This window comes from Tupaia chinensis, unplaced genomic scaffold, assembly GCF_000334495.1.
Source record: "Tupaia chinensis unplaced genomic scaffold, TupChi_1.0 Scaffold000548_1, whole genome shotgun sequence".
Lineage (NCBI taxonomy): Eukaryota > Metazoa > Chordata > Mammalia > Scandentia > Tupaiidae > Tupaia > Tupaia belangeri.
Window position 1 is genome coordinate 445200 of NW_006160060.1, and position 9543 is coordinate 454742.

The 9543-nt window shown below is 41.7% G+C and overlaps 1 protein-coding gene across 1 annotated transcript in view; it reads right to left on the reverse strand.

Moving 5' to 3' along the window:
* PPP6R2 (protein phosphatase 6 regulatory subunit 2) overlaps nucleotides 1-9543 on the reverse strand; it is a gene marked incomplete at its 3' end in the record, with an annotated part of 68759 nt that overhangs the window by 43599 nt on the left and 15617 nt on the right.

Here is a 9543-nt window from a genome sequence, read left to right on the forward strand (position 1 = left end):
GTCGCTGGACTCCCATGTAGTCGACCACGGTTAGCATCCTGGACCTGGTGGCTTAAAACTCACGCCGGGCGTGTGTGCATGCGTGCCCAAGATCCCAAGAGGAGAATGGAGGAGAAGGGATTGTGGCGTAGCCATCCCTCCTGGGCGGTGATTTCTCACTTTCTGTCTCTCTCTGGCGAGCGCACGTGCCCTATAGCAAGAAACCTCTGCAAAAAAAATAAAAGCCCCAATTCTACTCAAACTATTTCTAAAGATCCAAAAGAAAAGAACTCTCCCAAATTTATTCTATCAAGCCTCCATCAACTTGATCCCCAAAACCAACAAGGACATTACAAAAAAAGAAAACTATAGACCAACATCCCTAATGAATATAAATGCAAAAATTCTTGACAAGATAGTAGCAAATTGTATCCAACAGCGCATTAAAAAGAGTATACACTATGACCAGACAGGCTTTATTCCAGGATGCAAGGGTGGTTCAATATATGCAGAACAATAAATGTACTATATCACATTAACGGAAGGAAAGATAAAAACTGTATGATAGTTATTAATGCAGAAAAAGTACTCAATAACATACAACATCCCTTCACGATTAAGACTTTCAGCAAAATCAGCATAGAAGGGACATTTGTTTTTTTAAAGAATTATTTAATTTTATTTATTGATTAATATCATTATTATTTTAACTTGCTATAGTATCCTCACAAGAGAGAGAGAAAGAGAGAGAGAGAAAGTGAGAAAGCAAGCTGCCAGGTCCAGGACTCAAACTGCAGTGGGCCATGTGGGAATCTCGTGGCTCAACCACCATGCCACCTAGAGGGACATTTCTTTTTTGTTTTGTTTTGTTTCAGTTTTTTTGTTTTGTTTTGCTTTGAGAGGTTTTTGCTATAGGGCATGTGTGCTCGCCAGAAAGACAGAAAGCGAGAAATCACCCCCCGGGGGGATGGCCACGCCGCAATCCCTTCTCCTCCATTCTCTTCTTGGGGCCTTGGGCATGCACACACACACGTGCCTGGGGTGAGTTTAAGCCACCAGGTCCGGGACTCGAACCACAGTCGGCTATGTGGGAGTCCAGCAACATAGCCATTACACTAACTGCTGGTCCTCCAAGGGACATTTCTTAACATAATAAAAGTCATACATGAAAAACCTCATAGCTAACATACTGAAAGGGAAAATGTTGAAAGTTTTTCCACTAAAAACTGGAACAAGACAAGGCTATCCACTCCCTCCACTCCTTTTCAACACAGTACTAAAAGTCTCAGCCAATGTAATCATTCAAGTGAATAAAATAAAAGGCATTCAAAGAGGAAAAGAAGTGAAATTATCTCTATTTACCACAGAAAATCCAAAAGGACACACACAAAAAAACCTCTCAGAAGTGATAAATGAATACAGTAAAGTGTAAGAAAACAAACATATAAAAATCAATAGCATTTTTATACACTAACAAGGAACAAACTGAGGTAGAACTGAAGAAAGCAATTCCATTTACAATAGCCACACAATAAATAGATAGATAGATAAGATACCTAGGAATAAACCTATTCAAAGAAGTGAAAGACCTCTACAAGGAAAATTATGAAAAACTAAAAAAAGAAATAGGAAATGATACACAAAAGTGGAAAGGCATCCCATATCCCTGGATTAGAAGAATTAATGTAATCAAAATGTCAATTCTACCCAAATTAATTTTCAAATTTAAAGCAATTCTAGGCATATATATACTCCATGGAATACTACTCAGCCATAAGAAACAACAAAGCCCTGGAATTTGATAGAAAGTGGATGAATATGGAAGATTTGTTGCTGAGTGAAGCAAGTCAGGCTATGAAAGAGAGACATTATATGTCTCCACTTTAACATATATCATAGAATTCATAGAATCTAAAAGACTGGAGGACATAAAAACAATAAAAATTGTTATGGACACTAGAGACAAAGTGGAAAGACTGTGGGAGGGGAAAAGCATAGAAAGGGAAATTTGAGGAAAAAAATAGAGGTGAGACAGTTGTGGGACACAGATATGGTTTATTATTTGTTGATGAGGATGTGTATAGTATTCTCAACTGGGCTGGATTGAGGTGTATATCATGCTGGGTAAAGACTCTTTACAATCTAAATGATATATAGCAATTAACTGTATAAATAATAATAATTTAAAAAGTCACAAAAGAAAAAAAAAAAAGGATAAACTTCTCAACAAATGGTGCTAGAACAATTAGACATCTATGGGATCAGCAGTTAGTGTAATGGCTATGTTGCTGGACTCCCACATAGCCGACTGTGGTTCGAGTCCCGGACCTGGTGGCTTAAACTCACCCCAGGCACGTGTGTGTGTGCATGCCCAAGGCCCCAAGAAGAGAATGGAGGAGAAGGGATTGCGGCGTGGCCATCCCCCCGGGGGGTGATTTCTCGCTTTCTGTCTTTCTGGCGAGCACACATGCTCTACAGCAAAAACCTCTCCAAAAAAAAAAAAAAGAACAAGTAGACATCTACATGCAAAAAAAAATTAAACATAAATTTTATACTTAAAAAAAAATAAAGCAATTCTGATCAAATTACCAGAATGATTCTTCACAGAAATGGAACATATAATCATAAAATTTATCTGGAATCATAAAAGGCTCCATTAGGCCAAAGCAATACTATGCAAAAAGAATAAAGGAGGAATTTCACTTCCTGACCTCGAAATATATTACAAAGCTGTGGTGCCAGAAGGTGGCATAGCAGTTACTTCATTGGACTCCCACATGGTCAACCATGGTTCAAGTCCCAGAGCCAGTGACCTGAAACTCATGCCAGATGCATGTGCATGCATGCCTAAGATCCCTAGAGGAAAACGGAGGAAATGGGATTGCAGCATGGCCATTCCCGTTAGAGGATGATTTCTCACTTTCCTTCTCACTGTCTCTGTCTGTCTCTCTCTGGCGAGCACACGCATAAGGCAAAAACCTCTTTAAAAAACCACAAAGCTGGGACCAGCAGTTAGCGTAATGGCTATGTCGCTGGACTCCCATGTAGCCAACCGCGGTTTGAGTCCCGGACCTGGCGGCTTAAACTCACGCTGGGCATGTGTGCGTGCGTGCCCAAGATCCCAAGAGGAGGGAACCAGCAGTTAGCATAATGGCTATGTCACTGGACTCCCACATAGTCGACCGCAGTTTGCGTCCCGGACCCGGTGGCTTAAAACTCACGCCGGGCGCGTGTGCATACGTGCCCAAGATCCCGAGAGGAGAATGGAGGAGAAGGGGTTGCAGCATGACCATCCCCTCTGGGGAGTGATTTCTTGCTTTCTGTCTCTATGTCTCTGTCTGTCTGGCGAGCGCACGTGCCTTATAGCGGAAAAAAAAAAACCTCTCCAAGAAAAAAAAAAAAGATCCCAAGAGGAGAATGGAGAAGAAGGGATTGCAGCATGGCCATCCCCCTGGGAAGTGATTTCTCGCTTTCTGTCCCCAGGCCACAGCCTCCGTGAAAAAAAAACCCCACAAAAAAAAAAAAAAAAAAAAAAAAAACTACAAAGCTGTGATAGAGACAGCACCGGGGCAAGTGAGAGCCGGATGGGCACTGGGCAACTCTATGCCTCACGGAGGAAAGATAACTAAGCGTGGGCAAAGGAGATCCTAAGAAGTCAAGAGGCAAAATGTTGTCATATGCATTCTTCATGCAAACTTGCCGGGAGGAGCACAAGAAGCACTCAGATGCTTCAGTTAACTTCTCAGTTTTCTAAGTGCTCAGAGAGGTAGAAGACCATATCTGCTAGAAAAAGGAAAGTTTGAAGATATGGCAAAGGCAGACAAGGCCCCTTTGTGAAAGAGAAATGAAAACCTACATCTCTCCTAAAGGGGAAACAAAAAAGAAGTTCAAGGATCCCAATACACCCAAGAGGCCTCCTTCAGCCTTTTTCTTGGTCTGTTCTGAATATTGCCCAAAAATCAAAGGAGAACATCCTGGCCTATCCATTGGTGATGCTGCAAAAAACTGGGAGAGATGTGGAATAACACTGCTGCAGATGATAAATAGCCTTATGAAAAGAAGGCTGTTAAGCTGAAGGAAAAATATGAAAAGGATATTGCTGCATACCGAGCTAAAGGAAAGCCTGATGCCGCAAAAAAGGGAGTTGTCAAGGCTGAAAAGAGCAAGAAAAAGGAGGAGGAGGATGAAGACGAAGAAGATGAAGAAGATGAGGAAGAGAGGAAGATGAAGAGGATGAAGATAAAGAAGATGATGATGAATAAGTTGGTTCCTGTGCAGTTTTTTTTCCCTTGTCTATAAAGTATTTAACTCCCCTGTATACAACTCTCTCCTTTTAAAGAAAAAAATTGAAATGTAAGGCTGTGTAAGATTTGTTTTTAAACTGTACAGTCTCTTTTTTTGTATGGTTAACACACTATCGAATGTGTCTTTAGATAGCCCTGTCCTGGTGGTATTTTCAATAGCCACTAACCTTGCCTGGTACAGTATGGGGGTTGTAAATTGGCATGGAAATTTAAAGCAGGTTCTTGTTGGTGCACAGCACAAATTAGTTATATATGGGGATAGTAGTTTTTTTATCTTCAGTTGTCTCTGATGCAACTTATACAAAATAATTGTTGTTTTATTAACTGAATACCACTCTGTAATTGCAAAAAAAAAAAAGTTGCAGCTGTTTTGTTGACATTCTGAATGCTTCTAAGTAAAAAAGATTTTTTTTTTAAAATTTTAATTTGACCAGAGATGAACAGGGGGAGAGAGAGAGAGAAAGAGAGAGAGAAAGCCACCAGGTCCGGGACTTGAACCACAGTCAGCCACATGGGAGTCCAGCACCCTTAACCACCCATGCCACCTGCTGACCGCAATACAATTTTTTTATTAAAAAAAGAAACAAACAAAAAAACTGCAAAGCTATGATAATCAAACAGCATAGTACTGGCACAAAAATAGGTATGTAGACCAAAAGAATAGAAAACCCAGAAATAAACTTCAAAATATACAGCCTGCTGGGTTTTTTGTTTGTTTAAGGAGCATATAGTATGTTATTTATTTGTATTATATTTGTAACATATACAATAACAAGAAATTATTCTTTTTCTTTCTTTTTTTTTTTTTTTCCTGGACAGGTTTTTGCTATAGGGCGCATGCACTTGCCAGAAAGACAGAGAGAGAGACAGAAAGCGAGACATCACCCCCAGGGGAGATGGCCACGTCACAATCCCTCCTCCTCCATTCTCCTCTCAGGATCTTGAGCATGCACACCCTCAAGCGCCCAGCATGAGTTTAAGACACGAGGTCCAGAACTCAAACCGCAATCGACTACATGGGAGTCCAGCAACATAGCTATCATGCCATCTGCTGGTCCCAGTAACAAGAAATTATTAATTTGATAAATACATGATAAACTTCTCTATAGCAATAAGAGTGTAACTAAGTAAAACAATTGACCAGGGACCAGCAGACGGCATAATGGATACATTGCTATACTCCTAGGTAGTCTACTATAGTCCTGGATCTGGTGGCTTACAACTCATGAGGGGCACGTGTGCATGCATGCCCAAAATCCCAAGAGGAAAATAGAGGAGAAGGAAATGCGGTATAGCCATTCCCCCAGGGAGTGATTTCTCACTTTCTGTCTCTCTGGCGAGTGTACGTGCCCTATAGCAAACATTTCTCTTAAGAAAAAAAAAAAAAAGAGGGGCTGGCAAGTGGCATAGTAGTTTAGGACGCTGGACTCCCACATGGCTGACCATAGTTTGAGTCCCGGACCTGGCAGCTTGCTTTCTTACTTTTCCTTTCTCTCTCTTTCACTCTGTCCCTCTCTGGTTGGTTGGTCGGTCGGTCGGTCGGTCTATCTATCTATCTATCTATCTATCTATTTATATTTATAAATGAGTTCTAATATGAGTTTCAAACTGCCAGGTCCAGGACTCAAACCACAGTTGGCCATGTGGGAGTCCAACACCTTAACCACTATGCACCTGCTGGCCCCAAAATACATAATACTTTTTTTTTTAGAGGTTTTTGCCACAGGGTACTTGCACTTGCCAGAGAGACAAAGAGAGTAAAAGGGAAAGTGAGAAATCATCCCATGGGAGCATGGCCATGCCTCAATCTCTTCTCCTCCATTCTCCTCCTGGGATCTTGGGCCCAGGTGTGAATTTCAAGCCACAGGGTCCAAGACTTGAACCACAAATGGCCACGTGGGAGTCCAGCAAGGTAACCACTATGCCATTTGCGGGTCTCACAGATTCTTTAAAAATTTTATTATTTATTTAATTTCATTTACCTTTATAATTATTTTTTCATTTGTTTCAGCTCACATACACTTACCAGAGTGAGAGAAAGTAAGAAAGCAAGCTGACAGGTTCGGGATTCGAACCGCAGTCAGCCATGTGGAAGTTCAGCTCATTTACCACCATGCCACTTGCTGGCCCCCACAGATAATTCCTTAAGGAAAAAAAATGGTCAATATTAGAAAAAAAAAAAAAATTTAAGATATTTTGTTTGGGACCAGCAGGTGGCATGGTGGTTAAGGCGTTGGACACTCCCACATGGCCAACCATGGTTCAAGTCCTGTACCTGGTGGCTTGCTTTCTCACTTCCTCTTTCTACCTCACTCTGGTCAAATTAAAATAAATGCATGAATAAATAAAATTAAATAAATAATTATTTTTAAAAATTTTTTTGCTTTAGGGTGTGTGCACTCACTGGAGAGACAGAGACAGAAAGCAAGAAATCATCCGGTGGGGGGATGGCCATGCCACAATCCCTTCTCCTCCATTCTCCTCTTGGGATTTTGAGCACTCTCACACACACATCTGGCATGAGTTTTAAGCTGCCAGGTCCAGGACTCAAACCATGGTTGACCATGTGGGAGTCCAGCAACATAACCATTATGCCATCTGCTGATTTCCTCCCCCCCCCAAATTTTTTTTTAAGTTTTTGCCACAGGATATGTGCACCTGCTATAGAGAGACAGAGAGATAGAGACAGAGAGGAAGAAAGCATTCCCCATAGGGGTGTTATTACACCACAGTTCTTTCTTCATTTCTCCATCTTCTTGGGATTTGGGGCATGCAAACACATGTGCCTGGTGTGTTTTTCAAACAGCTGGGGTCAGGATTCAAACTATGCAGCCAGCCATGTGGGATCTGGCTCTCTTAAACACCAGTCCACAGAACCAGCCCTAGAAGAAAAATTTAAGAGTTCAGTTCATGTTTAATACATTAAGTACTGGGAAGGAGAAGGTCAAAGAAATATATGAGAAAGTAAAATTATAAAGAAAGTTGCCAAGCTATAATGGTGCAGGCAGTAGGGCACTGCTTTGCAATACTGAAAGCCATGTGGAACACCAGAGGTTCAGATTCCAGCTAACTGAAACAAGCTGGTGTGTATGCACACACACCTATGATGCTGGCTAGAAAAGATAGGGGAGGGCCAGCAGGTGGCATAGAGGTTAAGTGGCTGGAACTGTACATGCTGACTGCATGCACAGTTTGAATTCCAGATCTGGTGGCTTAAAAACAAGTGTGTGTGTGTGTGTGTGTGTGTGTGTGTGTGCGTGCTTGTGTGTGTATGCATGCCCAAAATCCCAAGAGGCAATGAGGAGAAGGGATTGTGGCATGGCCAACCCCATAGGGGTGATTTCTCACTTTCTCTCTCTCTTTCTCTCTCTCTCTCTCTCTCTCTGTATGTACCCTATAGCAAACTAAAAAAAAGTAAAGAAAAGCTGCTGAGGGTGGACTGTAATGTAATAAGACCCTATTGAGGGGGCCAGCAAGTAGCGTGGTGGTTAGGGTGCTAGACTCCCACATGGCCTAACAAGGTTTGCGTCCCAGATCTGGTGGCCTGCTTTCTCACATTCCCTTTTTCTCCCTCTATACAAATTAAAAACCATGACCAAAAACCACCCTATTGAGGATGCCTGTCTCTTTCTCTCTCTCATGAAATAAACAATTTTTTAAAATTTTATACATTCAATCACTATACATCACTACAGCTTATATGGCGAAATTACCATAACATGAATACACTTCATACCAGTCAAGTAAAATAAATAAATTTTAATCTAAAAAATTACAAAGAGGGGGGCCAGCAGGTGGCATAGTGGTTAAGGCGCTGGAATTCCCACGTGGCCGACCACGGTTCGAGTCCCAGACCTGGCGGCTTGCTTTCTCACTTTCCCCCTCTCTCTGTCTTTCTCTGGCAAAACTCATGTGAAATAATAATAATAGATAAATAAAATAATTCTTTATAAAACAATTACAAAGAGGCACAGCCTGGGATGCAATTGGTAGCAAACTGACCCAATGCAGGAAGTCACATCACCAAGTGGAGTTCGGATCCCCAGGTTGGTCTGAAAATACACCAGATGCACATTTCTGTGCCCATGATTCTGAGGAGCTGGAGGGCTAGAGAAAGAGGGTTGTAGCATGACCAGAGCCTGTCACAGGCTGTTCCTCTCTCTCTCTCACAAGCACTTGTATCCTCTCTATCATGAATGATATATATAAAACCTAACAAGGTGGCAAAGAAAGCATATGAAAGTAGCAGAGCAGTCTTTATGACTTTTATGTGTGCCCCACAGCTGTCACTACCACTGTCAATACCAAAGTATTCCTCACATATGCCTTCCAGCCACCACCACCTGCTGCTGTTGCTACTTCATTTTACTCTACTTCAAAAAAACAATGGAGGTAAAACAATCCTCTGGAATCCTTTGCAAATTTTACATTTAGGATCTGATGAAAGATAACATTCCACAAAATGAGCATGGCGTATCAGTAAAATTTCCTCAGTTACACATGACCTTTCCAGGGACTGCCTCTCCTCAGAACTCAAGAAACACAAACAAAATATTAGTTTGTTCCCCAACTGGAGATGTCATGATATTAAACAATTATGGCTATTATTTTAGGGATGTGATAATGTAATTCCTCTTATATATACAAGAAAAAGTCCTTACAATTTAGAGATATATACTGAAATGTTCACAGAAGAAACAATTCAGTGTGTGAGATTTCTTCTGAAACAATACGGTGGGGGTAACAGAGAAAGAAAGGGAGACTGAGCGCCAAAGCCAGGGGGCACAAAGCACGTCACAGCTCTCTGCCTGCGCATGCCCAGTGTGAGGGGGCTTGCTATGTTGGGTGGAATGTAGGGAGGAGGAGGACACTCCATAAAGCCCATGCTGCTGCTAGGCAAGATAATCCACTCCCTGTTTCTGCATAAGTCCAACTAGAAGGCTCTTTCATTTACATTTTTTTTTAAGAGAGATTTTTTATATAGGGCACGTGCGCTCGCCAGACAGAAAGAAAGCAAAAAATAATCCCCTAAGGGGATAGCCACACCACAATCCCTTCTCCTCCATTCTCCTCTCAGGATTTGGGCATGCGTACATAAGCACACCCTGTGAGTTTTAAGCCACCAGGTCCAGGACTCAAACCGAGATCAACTATATGGGAGTCCAATGACATAACCATTATGCAATCTGCTGATCCTACGCCCTGTGCTTTTTAAAAAATGTACCCTGGTGGGGAAAACAGGTGGCATGGTTCTCTACGT